General features: G+C 44.5%; 1 long non-coding RNA gene across 1 annotated transcript; it reads left to right on the forward strand.

Annotated features, from left to right (window-relative positions):
* Window positions 1–2,161: 2,161 nt before the first annotated feature.
* Window positions 2,162–11,048, forward strand: LOC140133973 (uncharacterized). Its single transcript, XR_011855997.1, has 2 exons — window positions 2,162–2,244; window positions 10,717–11,048. It is a non-coding gene; the product is annotated as an uncharacterized lncRNA (long non-coding RNA).
* The last annotated feature ends 2,440 nt before the right edge of the window (window positions 11,049–13,488 follow it).

Below are 13,488 nucleotides of genomic sequence, written 5' to 3' on the forward strand. Positions count from 1 at the left end.
GGAAAGTCATTATCATAGCCCATACCTTGGTTACCCATGTAAATAAATGAAGCATCTTGCTTTATCACACCTTGAATACCAGAAAAAAATAATGGGTAAATCTCAAAAGTAGTTGAGTTAAATGTGCAGTTGATAAATGAATCTTCCCCTTGTAACCATTCAAATCGTGCGGTTTGACACTTTGTACGTGTGCAGCTGGCCCTAGGGTGAGATAAAATGTACTATTTATCTCCAGCAGCCTCTGTCTGTGCTAGACCCTCTTCTCTCTAAGGCCAGATGCCCATGAAGTGTTAAAGGGATATTCTCGTCTGGAGATTCACATTCAGTTTCATTAATCTGCCATATATATACCGTATATACCGGCGTATAAGACGACTTTTGAAGACAGAAAAATCTTCTGTCTTCTCTGGGGTCGTCTTATACGCCGGTAATCATCTTATACGGCGGCATGGAGAGGGCTCACGGGCTGAGCCCTCTCCATAGCCGGTAAGTCTTTGCTGCATATTGCAGCAAAGGCTTACCGGTAACACCCGCGATCGGTGCTAGCACCGATCGCGGGTGTTTGCACAGCGATGGCTGCCGGCAGCCTCAAAAAGCTGCCGGCAGCCTCAAAATGACATCGGGGGGAAAATACTCACCCTCCGTTGGCCCCGATGTCTGCGCGGCTCGTCTTCAGTCTTCCGCGCCGTCTTCTTTCTTCTGCTGGGCGCCGCCATGTCTTTCCCCGGGTCGGCGCCTAGTATGACGTCAGCAGCGGCGCGTCATACTAGGCGCCTGCCGGGGAAGATCAATGGCGGCGCCCGGCAGAAGAAAGAAGACGGCGCGGACATCGGGGGAGCATCGGGGTGAGTATATGTTTATTTTTTTTTTTTAATGCTGGGCTGTATACTACTGGGGGCTGTGCTGTATACTACTGGGTGCTGTGCTGTATACTACTGGGGGCAGTGCTGTATACTACTGGGGGCAGTGCTGTATACTACTGGGGGCAGTGCTGTATACTACTGGGGGCAGTGCTGTATACTACTGGGGGCTGTGCTGTATACTACTGGGGGCTGTGCTGTATACTACTGGGGGCAGTGCTGTATACTACTGGGGGCAGTGCTGTATACTACTGGGGGCAGTGCTGTATACTACTGGGGGCAGGCTGTATACTACTGGGGGCAGTGCTGTATACTACTGGGGGCAGTGCTGTATACTACTGGGGGCTGTGCTGTATACTACTGGGGGCTGTGCTGTATACTACTGGGGGCAGTGCTGTATACTACTGGGGGCTGTGCTGTATACTACTGGGGGCTGTGCTTTATACTACTGGGGGCTGTGCTGTATACTACTGGGGGCTGTGCTGTATACTACTGGGGGCTGTGCTGTAATGGTAATGTTGTTGTTGTATGCCTTATGTTTATGAGCGACAGTTTTCCTGCTATATACCTGCATGTCATAAGAATTTACATTTAAAAAAGGACCATGTTAAATTCAAATCTGTTTTTTTTTATATTTTTACCGGTGTTTTGTATGCGTTGGAAAAGGGGTAGTCTTATACGGCGAATATACCTTAAACTCTATATTTTAAACAGGAAAGTAGGGGGGTCGTCTTATACACCAGGTCGTCTTATACGCCGGAATATACGGTACATTTCTTCAAGTAGATGTTATTAAAAAAAAGTTCCTGTGTGAAGATAATTTTTCATAAATGTAATCATATGGTCCTTTAGAAACAAGACTGTGTCCTTGGATACGTCCCCCTCTGCTGGAGTGATTGCTCTAAGGAACAACATGACTACATTTGTGAGAAATTATTTTTACACAGGAACATTTTTTATAACATCCAATTGAAGAAATGTAGGTGAATCCAGCAACCAGGCAAAACATATATTAAATCATAAGTATAAAACTTAGTTTTTATTTCATCCTTTAAAAAAAAAATAGGTTAAAAAGGTACCATGGTAATGACAGAAACTGACGCGTATCGAACTAAATGCTGTTCTTAATCATAGTCAACTATTTTGACTATGATTAAGAACAGCATTTAGTTCGAAACGCGTCAGTTTCGAAAAAAAAAATGCTTTGTGTGACCAAGGTGCCATCGCCGCACCGTTGCTTAGGTGACAGCACCTGTGTAATAGACTAGAGCAGCATCCACTCCTCTCTATGACCCAGGCGGCATTCCCTAAGCAACAATGGCAGCGGCACCTGGGTCATAGAGAAGAGCGCGGGAGTGATGAGAATCCACTGAAGGGAGAGCAGGTAGGCAAGTTTTTTCTGTTTTTTGTGGCTACCTATCTACTGGGGGCAAGTATGTGCTGACCCCACCTATCTATCGGGGCAGGGGCCATGTGATGGGCCTACCTGTCTACTGGGAGGTATTTGCTGTGGCTACCTATCTACTGGGGGCATGTAATATGACCACCTATCTTATTTGGGCATGTGCCGTGACTGCCTATCTACTGGGGAGCCTGTGCTATGGCTACCTATCTACTGGGGGGGGTCTTGTGCTGTGGCTACCTATGTACTGGGGGGGTCATGTGTTGTGCCTACTTATCTACTGAGGACAATTGCCTGGGCTACCTTTCTACTGGGGGCATGTACTGGGGCTAACTATCTACTGGAGGAATGTGCTATGACTAACTACTAGGAGGCATGTGCTGTGGCTACCTATTTACTAGCAGGTATGTGCTGTGGCTACCTATCTACTTGGGGGCATGTGCTGGGGCTATCTGTCTTTTTGGGTGCATGTGCTGTGTCTACATATGTACTGGAGGGCATGTGCTTGGGCTACTTATCTACTGGGAGCATGTACTGGGGCTACCTATCTATTGGGGGGATGTGCTGTGGCTACCTATTTTCTGGGGGTTATGTGGCTACCTAACTACTGGGGGCATCTATTGGGGATAGCTATCTACTGGGGGCATGTGCTGGGGCTACCTAGTTACTGGGCGCCATGTGATGTGGCTACCTGTCTACTGGGGGCACTTACTGGGGCTACCTATCTACTGGGGGCATGTGCTGTGGCTACCCATTTACTGGGAACCATGTACTGCTGCTGCCTATTTACTGTGGGCCATGTACTAAGGCTACCTATCTACTAGAGGGGAAGTGATGTGGCTACCTATCTAATGGGGGGCTTGTGCATATTGTATGGCTCTCAATGAATTACATTTTAAAATATGTGGTGTTCATGGCTCTATCAGTCAAAAAGGTTCCTGACCCCTGCCATAGGCCATCAATGAGTCAGAACTGTCCGAAAGAAAATCATTCATAGGCCAGTGACTTAACTATGACTATTTTCTCTCTCCAAATATAGGGCGGGTGGCTTAAATATGTTAACTGTTTTAAATGTTATATATGTTTTCAGAATTTCTCATCTATATGTAGGATGTTACTATGGATGCGGCTATTAATTGGATCTAATTTTTCTATTGGCAATCAATATAGTGACTTTGCCCAGAGGCTTGTGTTGCCCTCTGTGTGTGGAGCAGAGACCATGAGCTCGTAGATGAATTCGATTCTCAGTCAATGACTTTTGGACCTTTTCCTATTAATATGGTCCTCTAGGGTATAGTGTCTCCAATAGGTTCCGACTGGTCAATATGTGCATTCAATTTGTGTGTGGATCTCTACTCTATAATATCTCCAAAATCAGAGATATAAGTGCAGTACAGACAGAGACTGTGCGGACAGTATACAGCACCGGGCCGGTACAATAAGAAATGGAAGGAAATTTTAGTTCAGTAGAAACCTAGCTTCTAGCAACTCATCTTTTTATTAAGAATCCCATTTATTTATGTAAGACAGGCACAACTCAGTGACAAAGCTTCTTGTAAAGTGAGCCTCGAAATGACAATCACTGTTTAAAGCTCTTGGAAATATGTGATCACCAGGATAAGGAAAACTAAGTGGTCTTTTGCTTTTAAACACCTTCTAAGGCCCCATGTACTCGACTGTATAAAAACGGGCGTATATGACCGTATAAACGCATGGAATATGGCCCCATGCATTCCAATGGCCAATACGGCCATCCATATACATGGCCGTATTGTCCACCGTACCGTACCGTACTGTAAGTGAGCCGTATAACAATATAGAGCATGTCCTATTTTAGGGTGCATTCACATGAGAGTATCGCAGTACGCTTGAGAGGAGGAGGAGGTGAACCATCCCCTATAGGAAACAACGGCGCAATGCCGCACACTTGCGAAAAGATAGAGCACACTCTATCTTTTTCCGGTGTACGGGCGGAACGTACCACTGCCGGACCGCCAAACTTGCAGCCGTATATATGTCCCCATAGACGGGCGTCTAAATGTACCCTTACACCATATTTCCGTTCCATTCAGCCCATAGAAGTCAATAGGAACGTATAAAATATGGGTTTAAATATGTGCTGCATACAGCTGTGCACCGTATGTGCCGTACATACGTGTAGTAAACCAGTGGGAGGTGCATTTTGTCAGTCAACCAATCGTCAGCCATCCTATTCTTAAATCATCCGTAGAGGTGCAGAGGAGAGGAGCAGAGGATGAGCGCTGCTCACCCCGCCCTTCTCCATAGGAGTATACAGCGCACGGTGCCGTATTACGTAGAAAGATAGGACATGTCCTATCTTTCTACGGGTTACGGAGCGGTACAGTGCTCCGTACCTCTCCCATACAGGGTCGTGAGCCCAAAGAAGTGTATGGGGGGCGTATATACGCTGTCCCCCATACGTTCGTGTGAATGTAGCCTTAAGCTCACAAAAATACTGGGGGCAAACCTACGCATTTTGAGTGCTACTTTGTGCTCTTACTCATGATTACTGTAGTAATATTACAGTGTATGGGATTTACACAATGTAGAAAAATGCCTTTACACCGAAGATCAGTACTACTTGGTCCCTTAAGCAAGAACTCCAAGGTTAAATTTAATAATGGCCCAACTTCAGGACATTACATAACCACTAGGGGTATATTCCACAATGTGTACAGATACCTTTAAGAAAGGATCACATAGGTCAGAATTGCTGTGGTATGGTGATATTGCTGTCTTTGTGATATTGACCTGTGCTGATTTATAGTTGCAACTTATTGGAGGTATGGCCAATTCAAAATGTGTTCAATTTTCCTGCAGCGCCCCTACAGGCAAAACTAAATATTACACAGTTACCCGTGAAATACACTCTTTATGAACAACCCTCACTGTGGCCAAGTGGCCCAAAGATGATCATATTGAAGTCCCCCTTTATTGAGGGAGGATGCACTAACACAGTGTATAGCAATGAGGTTTGTAAATGGAACAACCCCTTTAATAAGCAGCAATTCAGTTTGGAGTTGAAGGAGATTTTATCAAACTTGCTGGCGTCACATGACCTTGTGGGTGCCTAGACCCTGTATTTTGGGAGTGATCCTTCTAGTTTTTTCCTTATCTAAACAAACCTGGCTTGTGTTAGTGGAGGAATTCTCATGCTTTCCTTACTATGTTAATCAATAGCCATTGACGGCCAAGGTTACTATGACACAACCCTGTATTCAGAGAAAAACCGGACACTGTTCTATGGATCCATTGTTCATTTCTGTACGTTTTCTGCATGAGTAGCCTCTGCAGGCCACCGGCACACACATCCTGATAGAGAGGTGCTGTATAATAGCTGATTTAGTATCATGAGATTAAGATCTTTTCCATCCTATTCTATGACTGAAAGATAATTAAATGTATACTCCAGTCATGGGTAGTTACCCCTATTCACAGGGACCCCCAATAATCTTAAAAATGGGGGTCCCTCATTTTCAGTTAGTTTCTGTGTTTCATTATTTTATACCCATTCATTTTTCTATTCCTAGTATCAGCTCAAAAAACCAATGGTCTAACGGAAGATGTAAAAACGGATACTGATGGACGCCATTGCAATTCCTTTGAAATTAGTTAACAAATCCATTATTCATCTTTTTTTTTTTCAAATGGAAACTGCAAACTGATTGGCTGGTCCCCTGGAAAGTTCTAGAGTCTGAGGTGATAAAAGTTAGTCCTCTGCTGGGTTCCAGAATCTCCATTCTGAGATTGTAGTGAAAGATGCTGTTGGGCTTCTCATGCAGCAGAGGTCAGAAAGCTACTGCTGCCGGCTCTGGGGACTTTTACCACAACGCTGAAGTTCCAGGTCCAGAGCCAGGTCCTACGCCTAACTCCAACCAGGCGGATTAGTTTCCATGACATGCCGGTGGAGGGTTGTACTTATCTTTATCACTGTTTCTGTCTGGAAGAAACCATGTCTTGTTCTCATTAAATGATCTGTGAGTTTTAGCATATCTTCATGATCCTGCATGTGCCCGGGCTTAAAGGCACAAAACATTACCGGATTACCCCTGGTAAACCTTGTGAGAACATAGCCCCACACCTGATTCTAGTCCTTTTGCTGTCTTAGGCAAAAACTGAAATACTGCCCCCCCCCAAAAAAAAAAAAAAAAAAAAAAAATCCTAGCCCTGATCTCCTCCTATAAATTCTCCACACTGTGCCCATAAAAATATAAGTCACTTACAATATAATGTCACCTGGATAACAACACTGTGCTCCTAATTAGTATATATCCCAAACTACACAAATGATATACAGCCCAATGATTATTTTATTAAATAGTGACGCCCTAATTAATGAATATATAAAACACCACCCTAATGAACCTACTTAAAGGGGTTGTCCGAGTTAAAAAAAAAAAATATATGTGGCCGGGAGCGGGGTTACTAAAACAATAAAGCTGTACTTACCTCCCGGTGCCCTCCCGTATCCAGCGCTGCTGTCGCTCCGGTCCGGGGGCCATGTAAACAAACATGGCCGCCGGAGCAGCGCTGCATTCAGCTTCCGGCCGGATGCGACAACCTTCCGGTCCCCATACACAATGCTGTGTATAGGGACGGATAGGCGTACCCGGCCACGGCCGGCCGGAAGCTGAGTCCAGTGCTGCTCCGGCGGCCATGTTTGTTTACATGGCCCCCGGACCGGAGCGACAGCAGCGCTGGATACCGGAGGCCACCGGAAGGTAAGTACAGCTTTATTGTTTTAGTAACCCCGCTCCCGGCCACATATATATTTTTTTTTTAAACTCGGACAACCCCTTTAAAGCACCCTATTCACATAAATACATGCCTCCCAGTTAAATTATATACAGAACCCCATATATAGCCCAGTCTAATTACAATATGGCCCCCACAGATGGAACCCTCTACTTTAACACTATATACACTATCCCATAATAGCCTAACAATATAGTTAGGATCTGGCCCCAATATCTTTTTCCTTTTTTATTGTATACATTGGCCCACATTTACTAAGCAGTCTGCGCTAGTATTCTGGTCTGGACTGCACATAAGTACATGTGGAAAGTGGTTGCACTTGTATTTATGGAGTGTTTCCATTAGTATTGTGTGGCAGCTGCACTATGCACTCTGCAACATAATCCTGTGCACATAAATGGGCGTTCCAATGCAGAAGTCCACCAAAATTTTTACTTACCTCCTCCAATGCCGAGGTCCTCTTCTTCTCCTCTTGGATCTCTTCTGCCGGGCAGCTTTTTTTGCATGGACGCAGGCTGCGTGATGTCCACACATACTGCCTTCAACTGGGTCTGCACTTTGCGGCTCTGCACCACTCTATTGGTTTCATCTGTGTCTTACAGACTGCCCGAATCACCCACAGCTGTTCTGCCGCCCCCTTCAAGGCTCTTCATCTGCTGCCAGAGGCGGGATCTTCATCCAGTCTCGTGGCAGATGCAGTCCTGCTTGGCCTCCTTCTTCTAACATCCATAAGCGATTTACCTGGTCCCACATAACGTTAGACCTGCTGGTGTGTGGTGCAGCAGAAATGGGTACAGAATTTGGCTTCCTTTGCAAGTCCCATAGCGATCGAAGGGAGAATGATACATGTACAATTCTCTGTTCATTTGGGGGTACAAGTGGGTGGGCCTTTGGATAAGGAATACTTTTTGCAAATCTTAAATTTATAGTATAATACAGATTAGTTGTGGTCTAAGTCTCTGCACAGTCTTACACTTTCAGCTCTAGTTAAGGTAAATGATTATGTGTCAATTTATTCATTTTTATGTAACTTTGCTGATATTTAAAGTGGCCTAAGATTTAATAACTTATGTAAAAAATCACTAATAAGCAGACATGAGAGCAGCACATAACGACCTCTTATAAGGGGCGTGTCCAAGATAAGAAAAAAAGGTTATGTATTTTTCCAGAAACAGCGCCACTACATGCCATTTGCGGTATTGCAGATTTTCCATTTCAATGCAATGGGGCTGAGCTGCATAAATCCTGTGGCTCTATTTCTGGGAAAATAGCAGATTTAACTAATCCTGCACAACATCTTTAACCCCCTCCTGTGTATCCTGACATCCCTATATATAATCCTTCCAGTAGATGATTTTTCAGACAGGCACACAGATTTTGATATCTGTGCATAAAACTGCTTCACAAAATGTGCAAAATGCAAAGAAATTGTAATGGTGAATTTAAGGCCAAAATAACAAGCTAGAATTTGTTTGTATGGCTGCAATGCCAGACTGTTGGCCAGAGATGGCGCTATGATGATGCAGTACAATCGCTCACAGCATTGGCTTTTATTATGGCCGCTGTCCAAGAGAAACAATGTAACCTGTTTTATACAAATAATCCTAAAACAATAGCAATCTGATATACACGGTGGTAGAAATATCAATGTATCATCACTAGTTTTCAGAACTTATGGGAGTGAAAAATAAACCCAGCATTGATGACATAGGAATGTATTGGAAATGTTGGTGACTTTGGAGTTGTGACATACAAGCATGCAGAGTTTTCTTCAGTAATCTGGCGCCCCCTGCACTGTTCGGGGAGTGGGCAACATTTTTTTTTTGTGGCACTTTGTTCATGCTGCAGAATTGTGGCGTCAGTAATAAATGTGGCGCAAACTCCGACTAAGCAGTAACAGCCCCTTTAGGTGCACTTGTCGGACACAGCACTGCCGCAACACAAAACAGGTGCAAACACTGTAAATACATGTGGAAGTAGTTTGCACTTTCTATTCAGTGCAAAATCTGACAGAAAACTGGTGCAAACCCTTGAAGGGACATCTACCACCAGGATGAAGGATTGTAAACCAAGCACACTGACATACTGGTGTGTGCACCCCCTGGCAGGATCTTCTTTTAGCTTCTTATGCACTTGTTTTTAAGAAAAAAAAGTCTTTAAAAATGCTGCACATGAGCCTGAGGGGCTCCAGGCTCCATTACCACTTATAAGCCCCTCAGGCTTATTTGCATGATTTTAAAAGCTTTTTTTTTTTTTTAAACCAGGGGATAAGAAACTAAAAGAAGAGAAGATCCTGCTAGAGGGGGCACATACCAGTATATCAGTGTGCTTCATTTACAATCCTTCATCCTGGTGGTCAGGGCCGGCGCCATTACTGGGCATACCTGGAGGGCATACCAGAGCTGCTGGGGGCCCCACATAAGACTGCAGATAGGTAATCCATGTCGATGAGGGGGGTTATATCTAATGAATCCTTAGGGTGTCAGGGGGCATATATAAAATACCCATGAGGAGGCTGTTAGGTTATATGATAAACTCATAATATTTTAGGGAACAGGGGACTGTTCCAGTTTCAGAATTTTTAATGCTGTCATGTGAGTTCACTGCAAAAGGGCCCACTGAGGCTCTGCCGCCCAGGGGCCAAAAGAAAAACCTGCAGCCGGCCCTGCTGGTGGTCCTTTAATAAATGTGGGCCATTATGCCTTCCCCACCAGTTTTCTGGTTGAGAAGACTCCCCCTCCTTTTTTTAGGCTTCTCTGGCTATAGTCTCTGGTAGAAAAGCACAGGAACCATAGAAAAAAGCTCTTCCAGTTCAGATTTTGCCTACAGGTCCGAACTGATGGAGTTTGCTCCCATATGCACTAAGCCAGAGCCTCATACTGGTTACGGGCATCGGACCGCCAGCGGGGTCTAGCTTTCAAAATGCCAGTCTTATCGAATTCCCCCATTATGTAGTCCTAATCTTATTCCGATTATATATAAGGCGGCAAACAATTGGTTTGGTTCCAGAGGCCAGATTCCCATGATCATAAACAATATACCATCACTTTATAGATGACGTGATGAGGTTTTCCCTTATCCACAGGAACTGTGTGGGTCCCAGTGTTCCCACACAGATCACAAGAGCAAGGGTTTCTTGTTTCCCAAATGATTGGAAAAGCTGGTCGTACATGCACCTGCTGCTCTATACATCTCTATGGAATTGTCGGTGATAGGTGAGCGCGGTAGTTGTCTGCCGTAGACAATGAATGGAGCAGCAGTGTGCATGTCTGACCTGCTGCGCTATTCATTTGGGGTGCACCGTTCTCCTGATTCATGGACATCCCACTACTGGGACAGCAAGTTATCCCCTATCCAAAGGGGATTTGGCCACAACTTCATGTAGCGTTTGATGAAGCTGGACATTCCCTAATGCATTTTCTATATCCCAATACACATTGATCTATTTCAGATCCTTATACATTTCTCATAGGAATACTGCCTTATGTAGCATTGCTCTTGGTGGCCTCATGTTAATAGGGACTCTATGTGCCACCATGCCTTGCTCATTGCTTTACCGTATACACAAGACCTGGCATAGATATTTTTCACGTACAATGCAAAATTCAGCCAGTGCAAACAATATTAAACTGACAAAAATAGACATCTATGTACTTGCTCGTTGTGTTCTTTCCGTAGGAGATTGCTACGCACTGGAAGAAGACAGTCTCAGGGGTCTCAGAACAAGGACTTTTTACTGCCTCTCTGAACAATGAAGTGTGCCGCAGTGAGGGATGTCACGGATTCAACATCATAAGACAATTTCATGCCTCACAGTAGCTGTTCCTACCGCTGTCCTCATATTCCGTGCAGAAAGCTTCATGAATAATTGAATCACTATAGAAAACGTGAAGTCCTGATTTATCCAACAATTGGACTAAAACTTTTGCCAGTAGCACAAGTTACCAGCAGAATATTAACTAAGTCCCCGCATCTTCTGTCAATACAAATAAAAGGACTCCTCGTCTTCATTTCCACGTTCCTTTATTTTTTTAAGGATGCTAAAAGACAAGCCAGTAAAACGACTTCATTATCGCTGCCGAACGTTGGAACTTGGCATAATGTTTGTAAGTAGGTCATGGGAAATGAGCAGGATCCAATAAAAATATGTTCATACATATCAGTGATCTAATGCCAAGAGAGAACGAAAGAGGAGAAGGAGGAAGTCATCCTTGTTCTATCATAGTGAGATGTCCAGGGATGGGAGAGTCACACTTACATAGAAGGAAAAGTCAGGAATTCATTTTACCATGTAGAAGGATAAAAATGCATCAGAAGGGGCAGTGTAAGTGGAGTCACTCTTCATCTGGCGATTTTTAATGCCAGGAGTGAATCTAAAAAGGAAGGAAAGTGCAAAGTAAAGACTGCAAGGCTGGTGCCAATTGGCCCGAAGCGGGGAATAATTTCTTCTTGACCTCTATTGTGGGGGTTAACCTCTATTAACAAAAAGTTTTTTTTCCATACAATATAATATAATTGCTCTCCAGATTATCAACCATTACAAGATCTTGTGGCAGAGAGTTCCATAGTCTCACTGCCCTTATAGTACCTTTGTCTATGGTGATGGTAGAACCTCCTCTCCTCTAGGTGTAGAGGATGTCCCCTGTCTATGGTGATGGTAGAACCTCCTCTCCTCTAGGTGTAGAGGATGACCCCTGTCTATGGTGATGGTAGAACCTCCTCTCCTCTAGGTGTAGAGGATGCCCCCTGTCTATGGTGATGGTAGAACCCCCTCTCCTCTAGGTGTAGAGGATTCCCCCTGTCTATGGTGATGGTAGAACCTCCTCTCCTCTAGATGTAGTAGATGCCCCCTGTCTATGGTGATGGTAGAACCTACTCTCCTCTAGGTGTAGAGGATGCCCCCTGTCTGTGATGATGGTAGAACCTCCTCTCCTCTAGGTGTAGAGGATGCCTCCTGTCTATGGTGATGGTAGAACCTCCTCTCCTTTAGATGTAGATGATTTTCCCTGTCTATGGTGATGGTAGAACCTCCTCTCCTCTAGATGTAGAGGATGCCCCCTGTCTATGGTGATGGTAGAGCCTCCTCTCCTCTAAGTGTAGATGATTTTCCCTGTCTATGGTGATGGTAGAACCACCTCTCCTCTAGGTGTAGATGATTTTCCCTGTCTATGGTGATGGTAGAACCACCTCTCCTCTAGATGTAGAGGATGCCCCCTGTCTATGGTGAGGGTAGAACCGCCTCTCCTCTAGGTGTAGAGGATGCCCCCTGTCTATGGTGATGGTAGAACCGCCTCTCCTCTAGGTGTAGAGGATGCTCCCTGTCTATGGTGATGGTAGAACCGCCTCTCCTCTAGGTGTAGAGGATGCCCCCTGTCTATGGTGATGGTAGAACCTCCTCTCCTGTAGGTGTAGAGGATGTCTCCTGTTTATGGTGATGGTAGAACCGCCTCTCCTCTAGGTGTAGAGGATGCTCCCTGTCTATGGTGATGGTAGAACCTCCTCTCCCCTAGAGGATGCCCCCTGTCTATGGTGATGGCAGAGGTTGCCTCTGCTCTAGGCGTAGAGGATGCCCCCTGGTCCTGGCCACAGGCCTAGGTATAAAAAGACCTTTGGAGAGATCCTTGTACTGCCCATTCAGGTATTTGTACATTGCAATGAGGTCTCCCCTCAGTCGTCTTTTTTCTAAGCTAAATAACCCCAAGTTTGGTAATCTAAACTTGGCCACCAATTATTTTTTTAAATTAAATAAACTTTCCACTGTCCCATCGCACCCCCTCCCTAGTGCCCTAGGCACTGAGTCCTTGGTGCCTACTGGTAAATATAGCCCATCCTTCAGCTCCCTGCAAACAAAAGCACGCTGCTCTGCCTGCACACAACGGATTTGTTATCCGTTTTTGTAATCCATACGTCATCAGTGTGTACTCAGTTTTTGAGGCTTATGTCCGCAAAAATTTATTTAGTCATCTGTATGTTACGCATTTTGGAAGATGAACCCCAGAAAACTGACAAATGATATCACTAGCCTGTCCAGAACTCTTGAAGGGGCACATGATTGTATTATTTGGCAAGTGATCCTCAAATATTGATAGCACATGGACGATAACTGTGTGTCATCCATGTTTTGTCCATATTTTTCATGTCTCCATAGACTTCAATGTATTTAAGATGTATTTGCAACTATTTTGTATTGCGGCTGCACTGTGTCCGACAGTGAAAATGTGCACCTAATGGTGCACCTAAAATGGATGGTGTACATTTCCTGAGCAGATAATAATTGAAGATAATTGAAGACTATGCACCAGTATTCGATAATCTGTTGCACACTGCACACATGAAAGGCAAACTGCACAGAGTGATACATCTTTTGATAAATCTGTCAAAATCAATGTTTGCACGAATGAGGATCCAAGCAGTAGAAAATACTACCACTCCTGTCTTAGCCCTCATGCA

Source organism: Engystomops pustulosus, chromosome 5 (genome assembly GCF_040894005.1).
Source record: "Engystomops pustulosus chromosome 5, aEngPut4.maternal, whole genome shotgun sequence".
Taxonomy (NCBI): Eukaryota; Metazoa; Chordata; class Amphibia; order Anura; family Leptodactylidae; genus Engystomops; species Engystomops pustulosus.